Source organism: Pteronotus mesoamericanus, unplaced genomic scaffold (assembly GCF_021234165.1).
Source record: "Pteronotus mesoamericanus isolate MK-2021 breed Mesoamerican mustached bat unplaced genomic scaffold, CSHL_Meso_final contig_72, whole genome shotgun sequence".
Lineage (NCBI taxonomy): Eukaryota > Metazoa > Chordata > Mammalia > Chiroptera > Mormoopidae > Pteronotus > Pteronotus mesoamericanus.
This window is the reverse complement of record NW_026555242.1, coordinates 1,988,117-2,009,261: the sequence shown is the minus strand read 5'-3', so window position 1 is coordinate 2,009,261 and position 21,145 is coordinate 1,988,117. Positions and strand designations below refer to the sequence as shown.

General features: G+C 44.7%; 1 protein-coding gene across 1 annotated transcript in view; it reads left to right on the top strand.

Annotated features, from left to right (window-relative positions):
* Nucleotides 1-21,145, top strand: part of SBK1 (SH3 domain binding kinase 1) — a 54,632-nt gene that overhangs the window by 1,888 nt on the left and 31,599 nt on the right. The window lies entirely within an intron of this gene.

Here is a 21,145-nt window from a genome sequence, read left to right as displayed (position 1 = left end):
CTCTCCTGTGAGATGCGGGGGTACTCCTGTCACGGCCACTAGTTTATCATTCAGCAAACAGCGACTGAGCACCCACAGAGCGCCAGGGCGTACACTGCAGCGGAAGCCCCAGGCCTCACAGGGCCACAGCCTGCTGGGAGAGACAGGCAAGCCGACAGACTTGTCTGACAGAGTGATGGGCGCCTTGATAGGCGCGGGTGCACTGCTCTCAGGGAGTCAGGGAAAGACTGAGCGGTGGGAGCCCTGCCGTGGGAGTCCTGCTGGTCTGTCTTACAGTCCAGACCAAGTTAGGAGAGACTCGAAGGGCTAGACCGGAGGTGTGGAAGTGCTTCTTGAACTCCAGAGCAACGAACTCCTAAAGAATCGCTATTTTTACTGTAGGAGTTCAAAATCCTTGTTGAATGAGTAAATGAACGAATGAATGAATATGACACAGGTAGACAGGCCATCAAAATCATCTGAGTTGATTGTTAAAAAATACACACTGCCCTGGCAATTTGGCGGCCTCAGGTCTTAGAGGGGATGGATGTGTGGTTTTCATCAGTCCCCCCAGTTGAACAGCTTGAGCAAACCAGCATTTGGGAAACCCGGGAAAGAGAGACACCTTCAGGCCGGGCAGCCGTGAATGAGTTCCTGCCCTCTTCTCTCATCCCCTCCATTTCCCACCTCCAACTTTGGGGACTCCTTGTAGGGGATGCCCCTCTGCCTCCTGCCCTGGCAGTATGGTGGTCTGCGTTTGCAGTCTAGTTTCCAGCTAGTGGGACGCTGGCCCTTTAAGGCCTGGGGAGGGGACACCGCCAGGCTGGGCAGAGAGAGTGACCACAGGTGCCAGGTGGTGAAGCTAAAAATACTGAGTGATGTGAACACCCAGGCTGCGGGAGCCAGGCAGTGTTGGCTGGGGTGGGGGAAGGCAGGCTCTGGAGCGCTTCTGTCCTGCTGGAGGAGGGGCAGTGAGCAGCGAGGTTTGGAGGGTCACCTTGGGGTCTTAGAGGAAACTGCCGCCCCCGCCCCGCTCCTCTCAGAATTTCTCCAGCCCTGGGAGATGCCAGGATTCCTTCCCAGTTGCCAGCTGTCATGGTGGCAGCGCTGGCGCATGCAGATTCCACAGCATCCTGCTTCCTTGTGACCCTGGGGAAGTCATTTCTTCTCTTGGGGCCTCTGTAAATTGGAAGGGCTGGGCTTTCTCAGGCACTGTGAAGGTCAGAGAGGCAATGAGGGGTGCAGGTAACCAGTTCACTCACTTGTGGATTCAACAAACTTTTCCCTGAGACCTCCTGGGAACTGGATGCTGAGGCCACAGAGATGAACATGGCACAGGCACTTCCCTGGAGGAGCCTAGCGAGGACAAGATGACACACTGGAACGATTGCATGCGGTGCAATGCGCTGCGAGAGTGTGAGCGCCGTGTCCTTGGCTCCTGTTGCGGGGTGAAGTGAGGAACTGCCCACAGAGAACACATCTGCGTCTGATAAAAAGTCGTTTCAGTGAAAGCATCATCCACAATATTGCTCACCAGCCACCAACATAGGTACTCTGATGTATTGACTAAGGTGAGCTACCTGTTGTAACAAATAAACCGGGAAATCACAATGGTTTGACTCAGTAGAGCCTATATGCTGCTTCTGCCAGGGGGAAGGAGACTCTGCTCGCCTAGTCTTTTGGGGACCCAGGCTCCTCCCACCTTGTGACTCTGTCATCTTCCTCTGCAGCCACTGGAAGATGAATAAGAAAAAGAACGGGGATCACATGTGAAATTTTTATGAGCCAAAGTTAGAAGTGGCCCGCTTCACTTCTGCCCGCACTCACTGGCCAGAACAGCTAATTGCAAGCAAAACTGGGAAATGTAGTCCAGTTGTGGCAATTTTTTAGGGTTCTTGTGCAAATAAAACATTTGGTATACATGAAAGAACTTGGCACATAAAGGTATCCAATGTGTTCATTCAAACGTTCATTCATTCATTCATTTATCCATTCGTTCTACAAATTTCACTGAGCACTCTCTGTGGGCTAGCACTAGAAACTGGACAGTGAACCAACCATTCCTGCTCTCGTGGGGCTTTTATCAAATGGGGGAGCCAAACAAAATACAGGTCAATAAATAAGTAAATAAATAAATAAATAAGATCATCCATGTTCAAACCCAGTGTTAAGAACATAACCAGAGGGATGGTGGGAGAGGCACCTACTGTGTATAAGGTGAGCAAGGGAGACAAGGACGTTCCTGTTCCTACCTAGACAATGAGCAAGGGCTAGGCAGAATGGACATCGTAACGGCCAGCAAGAGCACAGAGTGCAAAGGCCCCGCGGCAAGCCAGAGGTTGGCGAGTGTGCAGAAATACTAAGGCAGTGTTGGTAGCGCAGAGTGCAAGATGGGAAGAATGACACAGGGTGATGGGGAGAGCCGGCGAGGGGCTCGATCCCATAGACTTTATGGGCCAATGTGAAGAGAATGGATTTTTCTCTGGATGGGAGTGGGAAGCCTTGTGAGGCTTTTAAGTAGGGGAAGCAGTATAACCTGATTGACATTTTAAACAATCCCTCCAGAGGCTCTGGGGAGAATGCATGGCAGCTGGGTCAGCCTGGGTACAAGAAACAAGCGTGGAAGTCACGGTGATGATAGAGGGGACATAGTGGCAGCCTGGACCAGGCTCTCCCTGAAGGAAGTGGATGCCTTCTAGATATATTTGTGAGACAGAATTTGCTGATGATTTAAAGCAGGGGTGTCCAACCCTTCGGTGTCTCTGGGCCACACAGGAAGAAGAAGGGTTGTCTTGGGCCATGCATTAAATACACAAACACTAACAAAAGCCGATAAGCAAAAAAAGATTTTGAGTAAATTTATGATTTTGTGTCGGGCTACATTCATATGCATCCTGGGCCTCGGGTTGGACACCCCTGGAAACTTGAAAGGAAGAAGGTAATGGAGAACAAATCGGGGCTTTCTGGGTGGGATAAGTCCATGGGTGATGACAGGCTCGGCGGGGGGAAGGGGTATGGTGAGAAACTCAAGAACTCTGCCACGGGTGTTTTCAGCTTGAAAAGCACGTGAGACGTTGAAAAGATGTCAAGTGAGGGCTTGATAGCAAGAGTCTGAAATCAAAGGGGAAGTCTCCTTGCTGGTGATAGGCCATCAGAAACAACACAAAGATGGCGTTGGAAGCCACGAGATCACACTAAAGAGAGAGGGCAGAGAAGAGGCCCAGGATCGAGTCCTGAGGAACTCCACAATTTCAAGGTCATGCAAAGGAGAAGCCAACAAGAGTTGGAGAGAAAGAGCAGCTAGCAAAGCTGAGGAAACCCAGGAGTGTGGGCAGTCACGGAAACCAAGGAAGAGTGTCCTAGGGAGGAGAGGGAGTGGACAATTGACTTCGAAGATGCTGAACAGCCAGGAAAACAAGGATTCATTTAGCAACACAGAAGTCAAAACTGACTTAGATAAGAACGTTTCCTGGAGGGTGTATAGACAAAAGCAGGGGCAAGCTGGAGTCTTCTAGTTAAAGACGGTGGATTGAACAAACACACTTAACTTCTCTATGTCCTGGATCCCCATTAAAAGGAAGTGAGTGGATATTTTAAGGTATGTACAGTAGTCCCCCATATCCACTGTTTCACTTTCTGATGTTTTGTTTCCCTGAGGTCAACTGAGGTCTGAAAATATCAAAAGAAAAATTCCAGAGGAAAAAAACAACTCACGTTTTAAATGGCGCACCGTTCTGAGTGACACAGTGAAATCCAGCGCCTTTGCGCTCCCTCCCCAGGCACAGCGCTTGTGTTCAAGTCCCCCTTATTTTACTTAACGACGGCCCCAACGTGCAAGAGCAGTGATGCTGGCAGTTCAGATTTGCCAAAGAGAAGCCACAATGTGCTTCTTTTAAGTAAAAAGGTGAAAATTCTTAAAAAGGAAAGAAAAAAATCATATGCCGAGGTTGGTAAGATCTAAAGTAACAACAAATCTTCTATTCATGCCATTGTGAAGAAAAAGAAATTCATGCTAGCCTTGCTGTCGCACCTCAAATAGCAAAAGTTATGACCACATGGCATGATAAGTGCTTAGTTAAGATGAAAAAGGCATTAAATCTGTAGGTGGAAGATGTGGACAGAGAACATGCTCCAATGGATGGCTTGTTGCCCCTGAAAGCATTGAGCTTATACAAAGACTTCCGCCAAGGCCCCCTGCAACAAGTGACAGCAAACCATTTACTGCAAGTAAGGGGTGGTTACACAGATTCAGAACACTTCTGGACTGAAAAATACAAAAATTACTGGAAAGAGAGAGAGAAAGAGAGAGATGTTATTCACATAACTTTTATTACAGTATATTGTTACCATTGCCCTATTTTGCTATTAGTTATTGTTGTTACCCTCTTGCTGTGCCTAATGTATAAATTAAACATTATCATAGGTATGTACCGGATGGGGCAAAAGAAGTTTACAGTTGTGAGTACATGAAACACAGAATTTATTCTTGGATTGTTATTTATTAACTACTGTATCATTTTCCATATGAACAACTATAAGCCTACTTTTGCCCTACCATGTATGTATAAGTAAAAACACTATTTATAGGATTCAGCCCTGGCTGGTGTGGCTCAGTGGATTGAGTGTGGCCTGTGGACAGGAAGGTCACCGGTTTGGCTCCCTGTCAGGGCCTATGTCTGGCTGGTGGGTCTGTCCCTGGTTGGGGGAGTACAAAAGGCAACAGATTGATGTTTTTCTCCCTCTCTATCCCCTTCCCTTCCCCTGTCTCTAAATATAAATAAAATCTTTTGTTTTTAATTTAAATCTGGGAGGCAGGTGAATGTGTGGTAAGTGATTTAGCAGTCTGATGATGGCGCACCTGAAGTGAACCCTAAACTGGGAGTGAGAGAAGCCAAGGGAACAAGAGTTTATTCTACAAAACCCCCAAAAGGCACCTATGTTAATGAACTAAGTACCCCCAGGAATGGGAGTAGAGCTAGGGCCAAAAACAGGAGGACTGGCATAAGAAGGGCTCTAATCTTCAGATTTCCTTGTCTACTCAGCGCAGCTGGGCAGATGCCTCTCCCCCACCCCAACAAAGCCTGAAGCTTTATTCTCCAGAAAGGATAAAACAGAGGGCCTCTGAAGCAAGGACATAGAGTGACAACAACACGGCAGCGAGGGGGAAGTTGAATGACCCACTGGAAGACTTATTTGAATGCTCCATCCGGAATGTGGGAGGCCCTGCCTCAGAGTCGCCTAGGGCCTCCTTCCCCTCTGGCTCCCAGAACAGTGAAGTCAGGCCTAAACCCTCTAGGAGGGACACTCCAGACTTTATTTCCTTCATTCTCTGATACATCAACGATGGATATTTTGTCACTGTTGTTTAATTTCCTATTTGTTTGTCTTAGTTTTCTTTTCCTTGCATAATTGTGTTTCTTCCCACCTTTTTTTGTTGTTGTTGTTTGTATTAGCTCTCTTTCAGAGTCCAACTCACCAGGAAAAGAATACCTAAATGTTGGCACCAGGCTTTTCCCGGACAAACAGCCCAAACCCAGCTCTCTGTATTGAGCCACTGGGTCAACTGCCCTCCCACCCCCAGCATAGAGCTACTCAGCAACTTGCTTTTTTTTTTTTTTTTTTTTTTTTTTTAAGAGAGACAGGTAGAGAGGGAGAAAGAGAGGGAGAGAAACATGTACAAAAGATACGTCAATCGGTTGCCTCTCCCACACCCCCAAATGGGACCTGGCCCAAAGGCCAGGCATGTACCCTGACTGGAAATCAAACCAGCGATCTTTTGGTTTGCAGGCAGTGCTCAATCCCCTGAGCCAAACCAGCCAGGGCAGCACCTTGCTTTTATAAATTGTTTTTTATTTTCTTTAATCAAGGCAGAATTATAGAATTATAGAAATGCAAAGGCCTTAAGTGGTCAATGTAATGAGTTTTGACAATTGTATACACCTGTGCAACCCACACCTCACTCAAGATAGAGAACATTTTCATCTCCCTGGAAAGTTGTGTCATGCCTCAGTCAACACTTCCCCTGCCACACAGGCCACCACTCTTCTACTGAAGGGCCTTTAGGCCCTGGGCAGATTGCTCAGTTGGTTAGAGCATTGTCCTGATACACCAAGGTTGTGGGTTTAGGGCACATACAAGACCCTCCAATGAATGCATGAATAAGTGAAACAACAATTCGATGTTTCTCTCTCTTTCTCTCTCCTTTCTTTTCTCTCTCTAAAAATCAGTGAATTTAAAAAAATTTAACGAGCTCTTTAAATCTCTTAAATTTGAGAAGAGAACCAGGGATCATCAACATTTGAGAAAAATCTCTAATATAGGAGGTAGAACAAAAACAAACAGAGAAACAATTTGAAGGAAACAGAATATGCAGGTGGAAAAAAACTTAAAAACAAAATTATTATTTCTATGTTCAGATTTAGGAAAATATATTGCACATGTGAAACAGAAATTAGATGTTATTGGCCTGAGCAGTGTGGCTTAGTTGGTTGGGTGTCGTCCCACAGAGCGAAAGGTCACTGTTTCAATTCCCTGTCGGGATACATGCCTGCGTTGAGGGTTCAGTCCTCAGTTAGGGCATGTAGGAGAGGTAGCTGATTGATGTTTCTATGTTCTCTCCCTCTCTTTCTCCCTCCTTTCCCCTCTCTCTAAAAATAAATAGATACAATCATTTTTTTTAAAAATTAGATGTTATTTTCAGGAAAAAACACACTCCCAGAATGAACAAAATGAAACCAAAAAAGTTCTTAGACATAGAGATATCATAGCAGAAATGCAACCTTATTTAAAAGGGTCAGCAAACAACAGCCTGCAGGCCAAATCCAGCCTCACCTGCTTTTTAAATAGTTTCATTGGAACACAGCTACACCCATTTGTTTCGGTACTGCCTGTGGCTGCTTTCACATTGGCAGAGTTGAGTAGTTGTGACAGAGACCACATGTCCTACAAAGCCTGAAATATTTAGCATTGGATCTTTTATAGAAAAAAATTTGCTGACTCTGGGTTAAAAGATAAAATTGAAGAAACTTTCCATACAGTAGAGCAAAAAGATAAATACGTGAGTCAGTTTGGCTCCTCTAATAAAAAGATGCTGAGCTGGAGCTGGGAGCCCTAGGGGGTGGGGGCTGATGCCTATGAAAGTAAAAGAGGGGGCAACAGGATTGGGCGGGGAGAGTCTTCAGACCATCTAACACCTGTGAAATGAACGAAGGAGGGAAACAGGTCTGGGTAAGGAGAGCTTGACTTAGACAAGGATTAACAAAGCCTTGGCCAACCCAGTGGGCTCTGCAGAGCAAAGGCTGTCCATTAGAGGAGGCCCACACTGGGGAGAAATGGCTGGGCCCGTGTCCCCACTGTGCTCAGTCATTGGGTGGGGCTGCCCAAGAAGATATTGGTCTTGGTCGCAAGGCTGTGGCAGATCACAAAAGCCGTCAGCCAACTGCACTCCTCGCACCTGAGTGACAAAATTCTTTCTTGAAAGGAGAGCCCAGTGGGGCACCTTCATGGTGTCTACATTATAGAAAATAAAAAAGAAAGAGTAAGAAAATTAGAATACCAGTACATGAATCTAACACCCCAACAAAGAAGTTCCAGAAAGAGAACAGAGAAGACAAAGGAGAGGAAATAGACAATGAATGTACTTCAAACATTTCTCAGAATGAACCTGAGTTTTCACATTGAAAGGGCCCACTGAGTGTCCAGCCAAAGGGTAAAAATAGACCCACATGAGCGCCAGTCACCAGTAAGCTTCAGAACTCAAGGACAAGGAGAGCATACCACAAGATTCTATGAAGGATCCAGAATCTCAATGATATCAGATTTCTCAACAACAGTCTTAGAAACAAAAACACAGGGAAGTGTCTTCAAAAGTATAGAGGAAAATTATTTTCAGCCTAGAATCATATACCTTGCCAAACCACTAATAAAGCAAGGATAGAAAAAATCTTTTCAGATATACATGGGTTCAAAAATTTTACCTCCCATGTACTCTATCTTTAAAAAGCTACTGGAGAATGTGTTCCACTAAAAACAAAGGAAAAAGAAAAGAACAAGAAAGTGTATCACGTGGGACCTGGGAAACAGGGGAAGGCAACACAAGAGAAAAGTGACGGGCACCTCCCAGATGATGATGAAGGGTGGGGGACCCCAGAGCAGAGGCATAATGGAAGACGGGCAGCGCACACTGGAATAAGTCAGAAGTTTCTAGAAAAGATTTCTTCAAGGAGATGAAATTGATAGAGTACTTAATGTATTTATACAACTTGGAGAGAATTGTGGGTTGAATTAGTCATAAACACATAGAAAAACAAGCCCTCCCCTTAAAAAAGTTATTAACCCAAGAAAACAAAACTTTTGTTCAGAAAAGGGAAAAAATTTAAAATTTAAAACTTCTGCTCTACAAAAGATATGTTTAAGAGAACGATAAAACAAGGGAGAAAAATATTAGAATGGGAGAGAAATATTTACAAAAGACATCTGATCTGATAAAGAACTGTTTATCTGATGAAGGACTATTATCCAAAGTATACAAAGAAATTCTTAAAACTTAACAATAAGCAAACGAACAACCTAATTAAAAAATGAGGCCCTGGCTGGTGTGGCTCAATGGATTGGGTACCGCTCTGAGAACCGAAGGGTCGCTGGTTGGATTCCCAATCAGGGCACATGCCTGGATTTGGGCCAGGTCCCCAGTGAGAGGGTGTGCGGGAGGTAACTGATTGCTGTATCTCTCACACAATTAATGTTCCTCTCCCTCTCTTTTGCCCTCCCTTCTCTAAAAATAAGTAAATAAAATCTTTTTTAAAAATGAATGAAAGATCTGGACACCCCACCAAAGATGATATACAAATGTCAAATAAGCCCTGGAAATGCTCAACATCATGTGCCATTGGAGAATAGCAAATTAAAACAACGAGATACTGTAACTGAATGTAGGTCTGGCTGCCCACCATTTCAAAAGCCAGCCAACACTCGAGAGGCAGGTGCTGATGTAAGAAAACTGGCTTTATTCAAGTGCCAGCAACCTGGAAGATAAGGGACTCTTGTCTCAAAGCCCATCTTCCCATCTCAGTGCAGGCAGGGTTTTTATAAGGAGAGAGAGGGACAAGGAGAACAAAAAGATCAGGAGGCGAGGCTGTGGCCTGCAGGCGGTAGTGTCCATGCTGGCCCTGATACGGATCTTTAATGTCAGCACCCTGCAGCAGGTCAGTGCCAGGCAAATTCCTACAGGTGGACGATCTGCATCGCCCATGGTGGCGGTCGAGGCTGTTTCTTGTCCAAGCAGGAACTGGAACTGCTGGCACTTACAATATGCTTACAAAGAAACTATCAGTATGTGAGTTCTTCCTATCAGTTTGTTAGTACATCTTATTCTAATTCTATTTCATGGGAAGTCAGAGTAGTATCAAGTTTTTATTCCCTGTTACAATTCCCCACTGTCCGTCCTTCCTCCATATCTATAATGCTATTGATGTCTTCTGAATCTTCTGGGGGAATAGAAAACCTGACTGAGCCTGTTGTAAAACAAAATATCATGAGTTAAAAGCGGATATATTTTTTGGAGATGCCTGTTGGGCAGATACAATTTTCCTGGCATGGGAAAAACGAGTCATAAGGAGGTTTAAAACAATAAAGACATGCATTATAAAGAAAAAAATGGTTAAACCTAAATTAAAATTCCTTCTAATATGGACCTTAGTCCTTGTGGTATCCACGAAAATAGACTCACAAACCAATCTCCAGTCCCTTCAAAGAGAGGGGTGTGATGGTCCAATGCTTGTTGAAGCCAGGTAGCCTTTTGCCTGATTTTGGTGATGCTTGTTTCCCTCTGAGGTGAGGAGTCAATGTAAGTACAAGAGGAGTTGGTTTTCATGCAAATGTCTCCTTGTTCTGCTAGTTTGCAGTCTAAGGCAATTCTATTATCTAAGAAACCTTTAGCTAGAGAGTCCAGAAGTTTCTGGATATTACCAAATGAGGTGACAGTTTTATTAGCAACGGTGATTAAAGTCTTGGAGAGATTCTGAAGTTCATACTGATGTGCAGCTACTCCACAACACCCGCCAGGGTAATAGAGTACATCTAAAGAAATATTCATTGTCTGGGATTTCTCCAGAGAGATCTCAGGCCATTTGGGTGAACATTGATTGATTGCCCTGGAGTCACATCTGTCCAAACAGTTTTACTTACTTGCTTGTATATCTCAGGAGGGAATAGTTCTCCTCTGCGTCTCCCTGAACAGGTTAAAACATCTGTAGTTAAAGTGCATGTTCCAGTGGGACCTGCAGATGAAGCTGCTGCCTTTCAGGAGAAAAGTTTGCTTGGGTGGGCAATTTCTAGAGCGAGTCCTATCAAGGAGGCTGCCTGATGACTTAAGATCTCTGAGCTGGCATTCTAAAAGCTGGAGGGAGGCTTGTTTGCTGTATTTGTCTTATTATCCCTGCAGCTGAGACTGTTGTGTTCTTTTTTTGTTTTTCATTTTGGCGTTTGATGCAGAGTATGTGGCTCCCTTGTCTACTGAAAATCAATCAACTTGTTCTCCATTGTCAGTAGTATCTGGGGCTCCTGCAGGGAAATAGTGTTGGGTTGGGAGATGTCTAGAGGAGCCCCTGGGCCCCCTCACTCATCATCTGAGTAACCATTCCATTTCACCATCTGCCTATATACCTCTTTTTATTATTTCTCTGTCCCATTCATACTGCTAGACACCTGAGCTTTCCGCTTTGGTGACCTTCTGCACCTGATCTATAATTCTTGCTCTGGTCTTGTCTGTGCATAGTAAAAACTAAAGCGTTGAAGACAATGAACTGAACTAGAGTTTAATATCCGTAACTGTATATTACAGAGTCTATTCAAACATTATTTCTTCCCCTAAAATTACCCTTATTTTTATCAAAGAGCCAAATCAAGACCAATTCAATCACTGCATTATGTCCAGTTTCAGTTCTGCCTGATTATTTGCATAAACATAACAGAAATAGCAGTTGATTATATAGGTGTTGCTGGACTCTTATAAGGAATTTCCAAATTGAGCTTCAATTAGCTCCACAGGGTGGAGAAGCCAAGCCATCCAGTTGCCATAAGTATTTGCCTGCAACACCTATAACTTTGGGTAAGTTCCTCAAGGTCTTGAGGTCCCCCCAAATGTCTTGGGGTTCTTCCTTCCCATCTCCCAGGAAAGCAACCTTTGCTCCTTACCTGGAAAGACTGCCATGAATTTATGAATAATCAAGGTACCAGGCCATTTCTCCAAGGGTCTTTTATTGGCTTAATAGTAAATCTTCATTCCTTGAATTTTTCTGGTAACATCCAGAGTCTAGGCACGTCTCTTTCAAACATGACATTCCAGTCAAAATCTTGGTTAATAAACCCACAATTGGAAACTGGCTTAATGTGTCCTGTTATGAAGAAATCAGATTCCTATTGGATTTATGCAAACATATTGTCATCGAAATAATAATACTCATTATTATTATAACACTCATTAAAAGTTTCCAAATTCCAGAAGAATCAGGTGGGGGGGAAATATAAATACCTCAATATTGCTTATTAAGTATAATTAACTAAATTGCTTTAAGAGAAAAACAAGTTTCCTTATGTCTAAAAAACAAAAAGATTCAAAATCAGCAGTATTTTCAACAAAAAGTTACAAAACTACAATAATCTTCAGTTCATTCTGTCCCATAATCAATTTTTGTTTATGTTGATCATTTGCCAGTATTTCTATAAATCCAGTTATTCCATGGAATTCTAGTAATCTTCATCCAGTTCAAAGATATGATCAGAAAATTTATTCTCAGAAATGTGTAATTTAGAGTAAGTCAGAGTCCTTTCCATGGATCTTTCTGAAGATGTAACATATTTGTAAATGCATCAGGGTAAAATAATGACTGTCTCTAAATGACAAAAATAAACTAAAAGGACATGGTTATAGATCTGATTACAATGCAATTGACAGAAGAATTTGGCTTCTTGTAACAAGATTTCAAGATAACAATTTAAAATGACAAATGAAAGTATATCAGGACTTTGTATACTCTTGGAGATTTTTATATAATCTCTAGAAGAGTGATGTTAATAATAAAAATATGTGTATACAAATAGAAATAATTATGATGTCTCTATTTGATAAAGCTTCCCATGTACTTTAAGCATATCAAATAGGCCTAATTCATTCAAAATTTCTTCATAAGGAGGAAGAACAAATCCCTGTGGCATTCCAGGGACCCATTGGAATGACCCACAGCCAACTTTAGATCAAGGAAAAGCCTCTTAAAATTTAAACCCTGGGAAGGTTGACCAAAAGATTATATATCATTATGAAATAATATTAAATTACTAATTTACCCAAAGTGATGATAAAGGTACCAAACATAAATACAGGCCAGCAAACTGTAGTTCTTACAATGAAGAATGTGGGTTTTTAAGTTATCGAGTACCTGATTAACACAATATAACATGTAACTCTTTTTTAAATAGAATCTTTGCATTCTAGGTAGATACAGGAAAACCTTTTTCTTTTTAACAGACTGAAGAAGAACCAAACAAATTCTGTATTAGCTTATTTTTGATATTTAGATTTATTTACCTAATTAACTTCATCGTGCAGCTTAACTATAATTTCCTCTTAAGAGTTCTCTTTATAAACATTTGTTAATCAGCACAGACCCTGTGCAATGTCCATAAACCCTCTATGACTTACATAATCTTTCTGCAATTTACACAGCACCTTTTAGTTTGCTTTTTTTAATCCATTCAGAAATAACCAATTTTAGAACAAATTATTTTCTCTTCTTTTTCTTCAACATGTGTTTTTATACTTTAGACCTTCTATTATCGAACCATACCATTTCTTTCTAACCTAATTAGAATTCTTAATTCTTAGAAACCTTGATTTTTAGTGACAACTATAAGTTATTAGCATTCTTTAGACTGATAGTTTTATGAATACAATTCATAACTTCTAGAAACAGATTGTTTTCCATTATCAAACACATTCACATTTTTCAAGAGACATACTTCAAATAAAGTACAAGATATATTCATTAACAGCATCAAATCCATTTTCCAGCTTCTCTGTAATAAGAAACCAAAGTAGATAAACTCAGATCAATTAATATTTCAGTATCCTATTATTTTAAAATATCCATATATTTAATATTTTTTTACTATTTAACCCAGTAAAACTCTAAAGTTCCAAGTCACTCAAGACTGAAAAATTATGTTTAGGTATATTTATAATTATTACTGAAAAGTCTTATCAAAAATATTTTATGTTAGTAAACTTAGAAAGATATCAATTAAACTTAAACCAGCTTTAACATCAAATATATTTCCAGACCACATGATACTGAAAAAAAATCTGAGACAGTTCTTATATTTTTACCGTACACATAAACAGTATTATTAATAATTGTAGAGAAGGCAAGATTTTTTTTGTCCTTGACAACTTTAAGGAAGCTGGAGGAGAGGTAGGGGAGATACCAGACTTGGCTGGCTTTAGCTGCTTGAGTTTAAGAATGCTAATTTTTTTCTCCTTCATACTGAGGTGGGGCAGTTGGCCCTGCTGTTTCCACAGGATTTTGAGGTGGCATTAACTTCCCCATTGTTCCAGGGACCACCACAGCTCCTGTGGATCCAGGAGGAGGATCTTAGTGTTCAAAAGTCTTATCTTCTTATTTTTCTTCTTTCTGAGTTTACCTTCTGGAAGGGAAATGAGATCTTCTCCCCGTCTTAGAGCCATCAATTTAAATCCTTTCTGAATAGAATCCTTATGATGTAACAGCATGAAAGCTTGCACATAAGAGATCTTGCCCCATTTACCAGACCTTTGGCAAAACAATTCTAATAAGTCATTGACTTACAGTTGTAAGGTGACCAGTTAAAATGCGACTTGATGGAATCAAGACCGAGTCACCCATTTCAAAACAGAAAAAAAAAACCCAATATCTAAAGCTAAGACAAACTTCAAACGAATGAGTACTCTCCAATTAAATCCTCTAAAAGAAAGGACTAGGACATTAGTGCAAATGACTTTCACAAGTTTTAAATGGCACAACACCTAGATGGCAAAGACAAAGGATTTCCTGTGTGAACAAAATAGCAAAGAGCAAGCCAATTCCTTAAAAGATGAGACAGCAAGCAAAGAACGACCATAGCCAAAGTTACACTTTAGACAGACAAGAGCTCTCACAAGAGCTCCCAAACGGAACAGACATATGAGAGCTTTCCAACAGAAAAAATATTCAAAACCCAGAAATCCATAAACCAGAACACCAAAAGTATGCTCCGAATCCCACGCTGAGGAACTGGAATTTTTCTTAGTCACTGAGCTGTGCCTTCCACCATGTGGTGCCTATTGATTCTTACAAAATCCTAGGCAGTTCAAAGAACCCAGATGGCAGGGCTGAGGGCTCCTGATAGTGCACACCAGGGACTTTACCCAGTTTGGGCTCATCGGTCCACCAGTAACCTGTTTCTTTTCATCAGCAAAGCATTTAAAGGCAGCTGATACCTTGAGAGGGAGAGTCCCCATGATAGAGAACTCTCGGCAGCTACTGGGAAATTCCTGCCGTCCCTGCCATGGGGTCAGCCTGCCACAAGCGACTGGGACCCCAGCCTGGGCCACCAGGGCTTCACTGGTGTTCACATTGTCCTGGCTGAGTCACGAGAAACTGTAACCATATGGAGGTCCGGCTGCCCACCATTTCAAAAGCCAATGATTCTTGAGTAAGGAAACTGATGCTGATGTAGGGAAACTGGTTTTATTCGGGTGCCAGCAACCTGGAAGATGAGGGACTCTTGTCTCAAAGCCTATATTCCCATCTCAGTGCAGACAGGGGTTTTTATAAGGAGAGAGAGGGACAAGGAGAACAAAAAGATGAGGGGGAGGGGCTGTGGCCTGCAGGCAGTAGTGTCCATGCTGGCCCTGATACGGATCTTTAATGTCAGCACCCTGCAGCAGGTCAGTGCCAGGCAAATTCCTACAGGTGGAAAATCTGCATCGCCCATGGTCGCGGTCGAGGCTGTTTCTTGTCCAAGCAGGAACTGGAACTGCTGGCACTTGCAATATGCTTACAGAAAAATTACCAGTGTGTCAGTTCTTCCTATCAGTTTGTTAGTACATCTTATTCTAATTCTACTTCATGGTAAGTCAGAGTAGTATAAAGTTTTTATTCCATGTTTCAATAACACTACACACCTATTAGAGTGGCTAAAATCCAAAACACTGAAAACACTAAATGCTGGTGAGGCTATAGAGCAACAGAAACTTTCATTCATTGCTGGTGAGGATGCACATGGTACAGCCAGCTTTGTAAAACATCTTCTTAATAAAGCTAAACGTAAGTCTTACCATATAATCCAGAAATAACATTTCTTAGTATTCACCCAAAGGAGTTGAAAATGTGTCCACACAAAAACCTCTGCATGAATATGTATAGCAGCTTTATTCTTAATTGCCTAAAACAAGGCAAACAATATGTCCTTCAATAGGTGAATGGATAAACAAATTGTGGTACATCCATATAATTTTAATAAAAAGAAATATTAATAAAAAGAAATGAGCTATCAAGCCACAAAAAGACATAACAGAACCTTAAGTGTATAACACTAGGTGAAAGAAGCCTATCTGGAAAGGATGTATGATTCCAACTATGTAACGTTCTGAAAACACAAACACTATAGAGACTGTAGAAAGATCATGGTGGCCCGGGGCTTGTGGTGAGGGAGGCGGGGGGAGGGATGAGTAGGGGAGCACGGGAGTTTTAGAGCTGGGGGACTGTTCTGTATGATGCTGTCATGGCAGGTCCATGACCCTTTACATCTGCCAAAACCCATAAAATATACACACAGAGTGAGACCTCATGTAAACTACACACTTTAGTTAATAGTAGTGCATCAGTACTGGTTTATCAATTCTAACAAGTCTAAGGCAAAATGTTAATCATAAGGAGACAGGAGATGGGGCTGGATATGCACTTTCTGCTTAATTGTTCTATAAACCTAAGAATGCTCTAAAAAAATAAAGTCTATTATGGAAAAGTGAAAAAAGGAAAGAAATTATAGTATTTCACATGAGGCTGTAAATAATGGTTCCCAAAGTTGTAAGCACTACCAACATTACCAATATTGTGAGGCAACTGTATTGGGAGGGTGGGAAATAAGAAGGGGGGGGGCAGTGTAAGAAACTGAACCCTCATCTTCCAAAGTGGGATGTTGATAGGAAAAGCCTAAAACTGGAAAGAATCAGTGTAAATATGCCATGTAAGAAACACGGAGGTAAAAATTACTAGAAGAGTTAAAATGTTTGCCTTCAAGAAGTAGAAAACCCATGTTTTGTGATTTTAAGCTACGGGCATGTTTAACTTGAATAAATATTAAAGCTACATTTACAAAAAGGAAGTGAGATAACAAGAAGAACACAAGAGAGATGGGAGGAAGCAGAGCAGAGACAGAAGGCAGCTCTGCTCCCTCAGGAGGCTTTGCTGGGCAGGGGGTCTAAGAAATAGATGGCGGTGCCAGAGCCTGCGTGCAGTGCTGCGGGAACGGTCCCGGAAAATGAACTAGGGTGGCACAGTGGGAACGGAGGGGAGTCTTGAGGAAACAAGGTCCCTCCAAATGCAGGGGAGGGGCTGGCCTCAAGAGAAGGGACTGAACATGTGGAATAAGTGAGAGAAGCGAGGTGGTTCTGTGCTCTAATGGTGGGAGGCAACGCGACTACATCTGATCCGTGTTTTCTCAGTTAAAGAGAAGCGGCAGTTTGGGGAGAGAGGAGAAGGTGGGAAAGGGCGATCCAACATCTTGCCATGCAGAGTCGGGTGCACGGACCACCAGCCGTATAGGCACCCCCCGGGGGATGGTTAGATGTGCAGAATCCTGGGCCTCCCCAATATCCCTAGGAGATTCACAGGCAAATTAAAGTTTGAGAAGCACTGCTCAAAGAGAGTGTGAAAAAGAAACTAACTGGCGGGCATAGTGGGGTGGTGGAGCAGCAGTGAGTGCCCCGTTGAGGCCACGACACAGAGGGGAAGCTGCAAGCCTGGTGTGGGGCACTCGGAGCAGTGCTGGCTTGCTCAGTGTAGGCAGCGAGCAGGCAGTGGTTGGCGTCTTGCCAGGCAGGCACTGCACTCGAGGAGGTGGGCGTGAGGGGGGAGTGGCTATGGCGATGGTGGCCAGGGCCCAGGCGGCTTGAGGTGGACAGTAGTCGCAGTCGCAGAAGGGGGCTGAGAGCAGTAAGAAGGAAATGGGGTCCTGACCAGTGCGGCTCGGTTGCTTGGGTGTAGCCCCTCAAAGCAAAAGTTTGCTGATTCGATTTCCAGTCAGGGCACATGCCTGGGTTGTAGGTCCAGCCCCGGAACTAATCCATGTTTTTCTCCCACATTAGTATTTCTCTCCCTCTCTTTCTCCCTTCCTGCCCCTCTCTCTGAAAATAAATAAATAAAATCTTTTTTAAAAAAGGAAAAAGGAAAAGAAAAAAAGGGGCTGTGGATCGGTGGTCTCTATGAAGTCAAAAAGCTGTTGCATGTAGATACCAGTGCAAGTGATGAAGAGAATGAACAGGCGACTGCAGAGCGGGTAACAAAAATAGAGACCTAAGTGGGGTGCGGCGTGAGGTAGTTATGAGGCCTGCGTGTGAGCGGGGGAGCGGCGGTCAGGGAACTGAGAGACCTGATGCAGGCTGTGTGAGGTCGCCTCTGTCCTCCCTCTGGGTGTGTGGCCTGTGCATCAGGATTTTTAAAGCCACGTTATAATGTGCAGCAGAGTTTGAGAACCACGGTTGAAAACAGAGAACCAGAGAGAAAGAGACAAACAGGGGAACAAGAAGGTACCCTGAAGGTGGCATAGCGGGCCGGGGGAACCTGACCAGTCTTTCCTGGTCTTTTGTGGAACAGCTGGGTAAGGGCCACATGTCCACATATCCACATATCTGGGGTTGGAGATGAGCAGATGAGGAGGTTGTGGTCTTTCCCGGTTGGTTAGAGAGTAAACGGAATTAGAGGAAAAGAGATAGGCACAGAGACAGAGAGACAGAGACAGAGAAAGAGATTTGATGACAGACCCATTCGCCGAGCGGGCCCACCGTCCGTCCTGCACCGAGGTGGAGTGTCCACTAGAGGGAGTGCTGCGCACACAGATGCGCGACTGGCCCGGGCAGGGAGCGCGTGATGCGCGGTTCAAGATTTTTTCTGACAGCCTCTGGGTTCAATGTTCAGATTTTGCAGCCCCACACGCTGGGTTTAATTCCAGGTCCTACTATTTCCAAGGTCTTGTGACCTTGGCCAGGTCACCCGACCACTCTGCGACCCAGTTTCATCAGCGGTCAAATGGGCCCAGGAATAGCTCTTACTTTTCTGTGGTTGTTGGGAGGATGAATGAGGCCGGCCTGTGAGCCACCCCGAGCAATGGCTGACTGCCTTTGCCGCCGCCTCTACCTCTCTCTGTTTCTCCTACAATCTCTCAGCCCGGCCCTGCCCAGCCAGATCCAAAGAAATGCTTGAAGTCAACTTTCTTGGTTAAGCGGGGAGCAGAGGCTGGGATGGTCTCCAGGCCTTGGCACCCTGTTCAGTCTTGCTGTTGCTTTTGTCTTGTAGCAAAACTCACCTGTGGCTCATACCTGGCCATGGTCTCATCCTTCTGGCTCTAGGTCTGCCCCCTCTTGCAGATGCCCAAGGGATCAGCAGCTGCCCTCACCAGGCAACCATGGAGCCATGTCTCTGCCTGGTGCGCGGGGGCTCAGAAGGGGCACTTCTTCCCAGCCATTCTCCTAACTGCCCCCCACCTCCCGCCAGTGCATCAAGAGCTGACCTATCAGGCCACACCCAGGGGTGTCTTCATTCCCAGGTTTGCAGATGCCTCTACCCTCACCCCCTGGAGGTCGTGGGCCTCTGCCCACAGAAGCAGCCCCTCTGTCCCATCCTTGATCTCACAGAGAGTATAGGTAGTTCTGACTTTTTAAAAATGATTTGCCAGGATTTAAAAACTCAGGGCGTTACATCCTAAGATCCAGATTTTGAACTTCTCTTGAAAAACTGGAAGCTCTGACCACTTGAGTCCACATTCCCATGTGGCAACAGCGGGCCACAGGGAGGGAAAGTCACCGTTCAGATGGGCCAGGGCTCTCCTGTTTAGCACTGTCCCCGCCCTTTCTTCACAGTCCCTTTCTGCCCCCGTGAGGATCTCGGTCTGCAACTCTGTGAAGGGAGAACTGCAAGAACTATGCCTAAGAGGGTTCGTGTAAACATTTCCAAGTTGCAGCCCTTGGCCCAAGGCAGGCAGAAATGCAAAGATGGAGGGGTGGGCTCCCCAGAAATTAGAGCGGACCCTCAAGGGCAAAGAATCCTGGGGATCAGAGAGCTGCTTGTTGTCTTCAGCTGCTTGTAGACTTTTGTGGTCCGGGTGCCCAGGGCAAACTACACACACACACACACACACACACACACACACACACTGTCCACTCTGCCAGCAGCTCCTGCCATGTCTCATCTCCCCTCTCCTACTGCAGGTTGCTATCTTCTCTCGCCTGGCTGGGTGCAGGAGCCTCCCCACTTCCACTCTTGCCCTTCACAGTTTCTTCCCTGCTGCAGCGAGAGGAAGCCTATTAAAATCTAAGACATGCCTCATTCTTCCTCTGCTCAAAACTTTCCAGTGACTTCCACCTCGCTCAAGTCATAGCCAAAGGCTTACAGTCCCCCTGAATAAACTATCCCCATTACCTGTAGTCTCCGTGCCACGCTCCATCAGTCTTCTCCTTGTTCCTAAGCACACTCTGGCCTCAGGGCCTTTGCACTGGCTGTTGCCTCTGGCTGGTTTACTGTACCAGCCCTCCACCCCACATCTGCATGTCTCCCTGTCTCACCTCCTTCAAGTTTCTACTCAAAGTTCACCTCTCTGTGAGGACTTCCCTGTATGCTCTGTCCCCTCCATGTTTTATTTTATTTTTCCCTCACACAAATCCCTTGAAGCATAATTGTTTACATGCATGCTTTGTTTGTTGTTTTCTTCCCTCACTATAACAGATGAGAGCCAAAGATTCTTCTGTTCTGTTATTGCAAACAGTGCCTAGCACATAGGCGATGCCTGACAAATACTTGGTAATTGAATCAATGAATGAATGAATGAATGAGTGAATGAACATGTAAAATGAGGGCAATAACAGCACCAAGCATGCAGCGATGCAGTGGCTGTGAGGACTGAGTCAGATCACGGGTACCACACAGGGTGTGCCCAGTGTTGCTGCACAGGGCTGTGGACCTGGGGTTTCGTGCTCTGTGGTTGGCATCTTGCAGTTTCTAATTGTTTCATGTTTAAATTTGTAAGTGAAGGCTGGTGGGGCAATGGAGCATGCACCAGGAGCAATCCCGCCCTCCCATGACCTGGAGGGGTTCTCAGCACCCATTCCTGGCCCCCACCCAGTCACCACTGCTATCCTTTGTCTGGCAGGGACCTGGGAGCAGGAAGGTGCAGTGTCAGGTGTGCAGGAGGGTGGCCCGGGGCACCTGCAAGGGCAAGCGCTGGCCCTGCTTTTATCCTTGTGCCCAAGGGAGCAGGACATTAAATAGCAAATAAGAACACCAAGACAGGCTGAGAGAGAGACCTGGGTAGAAAGGAAAAGCTTTTTTTCTGCTTTCTGAACAAGAGTCCTTGCCCTGACATCAAGTGCTCACACCTCACACATGTTAAGTGCTTCATCCCTGGGAACTGTTGTTACCCAGGATCCCGCAATTAGGCAGAAACAGGGCCCAAGCAAGAGAGAGCTTGACCAAGTGACCAAGTGACTGACCCAGGCCAGGAAGGGAACATTCCCCTGCCGTCCCATGGCCTGTGCGCAGGGAGCAGCTGGCTACGGGAGAGCCAGGGCAGGCCCCTTCCTCCCTCGCCTCAGTCGGCTCCTCTGTGAGCTGGGAGCGAAGCCCTTCCGGCCTCCCTTCTGGCACTGACGGTGCGTGTGCACGTGGCTTGCAAGCTGAGTCATGGGGAGAAGTGTAGGTGGTCGTCATGCTTCCCGACCCGTCCCAGGGACTGTCATGGTTCCTCTGAAGGGTCCCTGGGTCCTGGCTCAATGTCTGCCCCCGCTGAGGTGTTCAAAGAGGGCCTCGCTTTCAGCCCTGAGGGATGGCGGACAGGAAACCAGGCCTCCATGGTGACTTCAGGCCCAGGTACCAATAGCATT